Source organism: Callorhinus ursinus, unplaced genomic scaffold (assembly GCF_003265705.2).
Source record: "Callorhinus ursinus isolate GAN/ISIS: 27379988/994484 unplaced genomic scaffold, GSC_fseal_2.0 scaffold2475, whole genome shotgun sequence".
Taxonomy (NCBI): Eukaryota; Metazoa; Chordata; class Mammalia; order Carnivora; family Otariidae; genus Callorhinus; species Callorhinus ursinus.
The window spans coordinates 1,788-7,586 of record NW_027399529.1 but is presented as its reverse complement, the minus strand read 5'-3'; the positions used below and the strand labels follow the sequence as shown (position 1 = coordinate 7,586).

Genomic DNA, 5,799 nt, shown 5'->3' with positions numbered 1-5,799 from the left:
CCGGGGAGGGCCCGCCCAAGACCGACCTCATGGCCTTCAGCCCCAGTCATCCACCCTGTCTGGTAGTGGGTGATATGAGCGAGCAACAGGATTTAAATGATGAGCATTGTGCCAAGGTAAGTCTGAATTGTCATAATTAACAGTTAATACATACATGAAATAATAAATTGTTTCCTTAGAATTTTTAAAAATTTGAATAAATTACTATAATCTGTTCATTTTTTCTTTTAACTATTGTAATCTATGTAGTTTGTTATTAGTCTTAAATTAAACTGGAATCAAACATTATACCTATTTGTGGTGCATTTTTAATATGCATAAGTAGTAGTATTTTTTCTAATTATTTATGTAGAATTTTCACTTCTTTGCATTTGATCCAAATAGCGGTTAAACAGAAATTCAAGGGAACTTGCACTTTGATCAAGTAAATTCATATAAAATCTGTATTCCTCAGACACTGCAAATCTCTTATGTTTGCATTTTATTTGGTGTGTTGCTTTTCATGGAGATATTTCTTCTTTTTAAAAAAGTTTGTATTTGGGTGCCTGGGTGACTCAGTTGGTTAAAGTGTCTGCCTTCGGCTCAGGTCACGATCCCAGGGTCCTGGGATGGAGTCTGCATAGGACTTCCTGCTTGCTTGCTGTCTCTTTCTCTCTCAAAAATAAAGATTAAAACAAATTTTTACTTAAATTCCAGTTAATTAACATACAGTGTTATGTTAGTTTTAGGTGTAAAATTTAATGATTCAGCACTTTCATGCAACATCCAGTGTTCATCACAAGTGGACTCCTTAATTGGGGTCCTCTATTTAACCCATCACCCACCCATGTCCCCTCTGGTAACCATGTTTGTTCTCTATAGTTTAGAGTCTGTTTCTTGGTTTGCCTCTCTCACCTCTTTCTCTTTTGCTATTTTTTCCCCTTTGCTCATTTGTTTTGTTTCTTAAATTACACATATGAGTGAAATCATATGGTATTTGTTTTTCTCTGACTGACTTATTTCACTTAGCATAATACTCTCTAGCTCCATCAACGTTGTTGAAAATAATAAGATATTCTTTTTATGCTGAGTAATATCCTCCGTGTGTGTGTGTGTGTGTGTGTATCACATCTTCTTTATCCATTCATCAGTCACTAGGCACCTGGGCTGTTTCCATTTTTGGCTATTGTGGATAATGCTGTTATAAACATCAGAGTGCATGTATCCCTTTGAATTAGTATTTTTGTATCCTTTGGGTAATTACCCAGTAGTGCAATTGCTGGATGGTAGGGTGGTTCTGTTTTTTAACCTTTTAAGGAACCTCCATGCTGTTTTCCAGAGTTGGCTCCACCAGTTTGCATTTCCTCCTACACTGAAAGAGTGTTCCTCTTTCTTCCCATCCTGGCCAACACCTGTTGTTTCTTGTGTTGCTGATTTTAGCCATTCTGACGGGTGTGAGGTGATATTTCATTGTAGTTTTGATTTGTATTTCCTTGATGATGAATGCTGTTGAGTATTTGTCATGTGTCTGTTGGCCATCTGTGTGTCTTTGAAAAATGTCTATTCATGTCATCTGCCAATTTTTAAGTGGATTTTTCATTTTTGGGGTGTTGAGTTCTATAATACTTAATATATTTTGGATACCAACCCTTTATCTGGTGTCATTTGCAAATATCTTCTCCCATTCTGTAGGTTGCCTTTTAGTTTTGTTGATTGAATCCTTCACTATGTCAGAGCTTTTAATCTTGATGAAATCCCAATAGTTTTTGCTTTTGTTTCTCTTGCCTCAGGAGATAGATCTAGAAAGAAATTGCTATGCCCATGCCAAAGATGTTACCGCTTGTATTTCTCTAGGATTTTTATGGTGTCGTCTCACATTTAGGTCTGTAATCCACTTTGAATCTATTTTTGTGTATTATTTTGTGTAAGAAAATGGTCCAGTTTCATTCTTTTGCAGGTTGTTGTCCGGTTTTTCCAATACCCTCTGTTGAAGAGACTGTCTTTTTCCATTGAATATTCTTCCCTGCTTTGTCGAAGATCAATTTATCATATAGTTGTGGGTTCATTTCTGGGTTTTCTGTTGTGTTCTGTTGGTCTCCATGTCTGTTTTTGTGCCGATACCATACTGTCTTGATCACTACAGCTTTGTAATATAACTCAAAGTCTGGAATTGTGATGCCTCCAGCTTTGTTTTTCAAGCTTGCTTTGGCTATTTGGGGTATTTTTTGGTTCCATACAAATTATTGGATTGTTTTTTCTAGCTGTGTGAAGAATGCTGCTGATATCTTGATAGGGACTGCATTAAATGTATAGATTGCTTTGGGTAGTATTGACATTTTAACAATATTTATTCTTGCAATCCATGAGTAGGGGATATCTTCACATTTTTGTCATCTTCAATTTCTTTCATCAGTGTTTTACAGATTTCAGAGTACACGTCTTTCTCCTCTTTGGTTAGGTTTATTCCTAGGTATCTTATTGATTTTGGTGAAGTTGTAAGTGGGATTGATTACTTAATTTCTTTCTGCTGCTTCATTATTGGTATATAGAAATGCAACAGATTTCTGTACGTTGGTATATAGAAATGCAACAGATTTTCTATTCTGCAACTTCATTGAATTCATTTATCAGTTCTAGGAATTTTTTGGTGGAGTCTGTTGGGTTTTCTATATAGAGTATCATGTCATCTGCAAATAATGAAAATTTTATTTCTTCCTTGCTGATTTGGATGCCTTTTGTTTCCTTTTGTTTTCTGATTGCTGTGGTTGGGACTTCCAGTACTATATTAAGTAACAGTGGTAAGAGTGGACATCCTTGTCTTGTTCTTGACCATAGAGGAAAAGCTTTCAGTTTTTCCTCATTGAGGATGATATTATCTGTGGGTTTTTCAGTTGAGGTATGTCCCCTCTAAACCTACTTTGCTGAGGGTCTTTATCATGAGTAGATGTTGTACTTTGTCAGATGCTTTTTCTGCATCTACTGGAAAGGTCATATGGTTCTTATTTTTTCTTTTATTAATTAATTTATAATATAATTTCTATTATAATAGTGTATCATGTTGATTTGTAAAAATTGAACCACTCTTTCAACCCAGAAAAAAATCTTACTTGATCATGGTGAATGATTTTTTAATGTATTGTTGGATTTGGTTTGCTAGTATCTTATTGAGAATTTTTGCATCCACATTCATTGAGAATATTGGCCTGTCGTTCTCTTCTTTAGAGGAGTCTTTATCTGGTTTAGGCATCAGGGTAATGCTGGCCTCATAGAATGCGTTTGGAAATTTTCCTTCCTAGTCTATTTTTTGGAATAGTTTGGGAAGAATAGGTATTAACTCTTCTTTAAATGTTTGGTAGAATTTGCCCTGAAGCTATCTGGCCCTGGACTTTTGTTTGTTGGGAGTTTTTTGATTACTGATTCAATTTCTTTACTGGTTATTGGTCTGTTCAAGTTTTCTATTTCTTCCTGTTTCAGTTTTGGTAGTTTATGTTTCTAGGACTTTATCCATCTCTTCCAGGTTGTCCAATTTGTTGGCATATAGTTTTTTTATAATATTCTCTTATAATTGTTTGTACTTCTGTGGTGTTGGTTATTTCTCCTCTCTCATCTGTGATTTTTTTCATTTGGGTCTTTTCTCTCTTCTTTTTGCTAAGTCTGGCTAGAAGTTTATCAATTTTATTAATTTTTTCGAAGAACCAACTTCTGGTTTCATTGATCTGTCCTATTGCATTTTTAGTTTCTCTATCCATTTATTTCTGCTCTAATGTTTGTTATTTCCCTGTTTCTGCTGGCTTTGGAATTCACTTGTTGTTCTTTTCTAGCTCTTTTAAGGTGTAAGGTTAGGCTATTTACTTGAGATTTTTCTTGCTCTTGAGGTGGCCTGTATTACTATATACTTCCTTCTTTTTTTTTTAAGATTTTATTTATTTCAGAGAGAGAGAGAATGAGAGATAGAAAGCACAAGAGGGAAGAGGGCCAGAGGGAGAAGCAGACTCCCTGCTGAGCAGAGAGCCCGATGTGGGGCTCGATCCCAGGACTCCAGGATCATGACCTGAGCCGAAGGCAGTCGCTTAACCAACTGAGCCACCCAGGCGCCCTATATACTTCCTTCTTAAGACTGCTTTGGCTGCATCCCAAATGTTTTGGACCATCGTGTTTTAATTTTCACTTGTTTCCATGTACTTTTTTAAATCTCTTCTTTGATTTCCTGGTTGACCCATTCATTGTTTAGTCATATTGTATGACCTCCATGTATCTGTGGTCTTTCCAAATGTTTTCTTATGGTTGACTTGTAGTTTAATAGCATTGTGGTTAGAAAAGGTGCATGGTATGATTTCAGTCTTCTTGTATTTTTTGAGGACTGATTTGTGACCCAGTTTGTGATCTATTCTAGAGAACGTCAAGCCCCACATCAGGCTCCATGCTCAGTGTGGAGTTTGCTTGAGATTCTCTTTCTCCCTGAATAAATAAATAAATAAATAAACAAACAAACAAATCTTTTTTTTAAGATGGAGAAGTTTTCTCTTAGAGAATACTGAACATGATGGGCATTCCTGGGAACAGATTAACTTATGTAAATGAGTACACAGAAAATCCCAATGTGGCTGGACACAGAATAGTCTGCTTTGGTCAAAACATATGGTTCTTACAAGAAAGAGTATGAGATAAGACAGGAAAAGTAATATGAGAAAAAGCTCTTGGATAAGTTAGAGTACTTGACTAAGAAATTTTGACTCACCTCTAAAGTCATCTGAAAACTAAAAGTGTGAAACAACAGGAATAAAAGGTGTGTTTCAGGAAGATGACTGTCAGGATTTAGTGAAGGATAAATGGGGTTGGGGCAAGATAACACAATAAGAATCTATTGAAATAATCCAGGATAGCAGCAATATTTAAAACTCATTTAGGCAGAGTCAGGAGGCAGAAGCACAGTGGAAGGCCAGAAGGTTGTGGAGCCTCATGTTGGGCTCTGTTTGGTGGCCTCTAAGTGGTGCTCCCTTTCAGAATGCCATCCCAAAGCAAGGAAGTTCCAAGTGCACTTGTGGCCTTGGTGATTAGTGCCAACTCACTGCCACTGAACATAGTTGGAACAGAAAATTGGAACATGACAGCAAACCCTTCAGGACTGGGTTTTCAAAACAAAAACAGAATTGCAATCTTGGCAGAACTGGGCAATGAGGAAAGAAAATTACTAGTGTAACCAATCTTCAACCAAATCATCCTGGAGCTAGTGATGCACTCTGGAGACTCTTTCTTAAGAAGGACTTTCAGAGGCACCTGGGTGGCTCAGTCAGTTAAGTGTCTGACTCTTCATTTCAGCTGACGTCATGATCTCAGGGTCATGAGATGGAGCCCGTGTGGAGCCTGCTTAAGATTCCCTCTCTCCCTCTGTCCTCCCACCCATGCTCATGCATGCACATGCTCACATGCCCTCTCTCTCTGAAAAAAAAGGACTTCCAGGTCATGCTGAGCAGCAGAATATTACAGCCCAACAAAAGGTAGCTTTGCAGCATGCATGTGCACATTCATCTGGCCGCTTCATAACTCAAGACTCTGCACTTGGGAATCATATTCTTCCTATTTTACTTCACCTTGACCTAGAATGAAGGAAATATTTATAATGAAAGTGACTGTAATATCAAATGCCAAAACTATCATTCAGAATGATATCATTCAGAATTGAATTCAGTGACTTCCAGAATTTTGATGAACATTTATATTCTTTGCTTATTTAAAAGAAAGGTATGTGTAAGTCAAAACAGAAAAGGAGGGTCACCGGGATTTGTGAGCTTTGGAAGCTGTATTATCTGAGTGACTTAT

General features: G+C 36.9%; 1 pseudogene; it reads left to right on the top strand.

The window, feature by feature from the left end:
* The first annotated feature begins 5,083 nt into the window (after positions 1-5,083).
* LOC112818972 (SOSS complex subunit C-like) lies at positions 5,084-5,585 on the top strand (annotated as a pseudogene).
* The last annotated feature ends 214 nt before the right edge of the window (positions 5,586-5,799 follow it).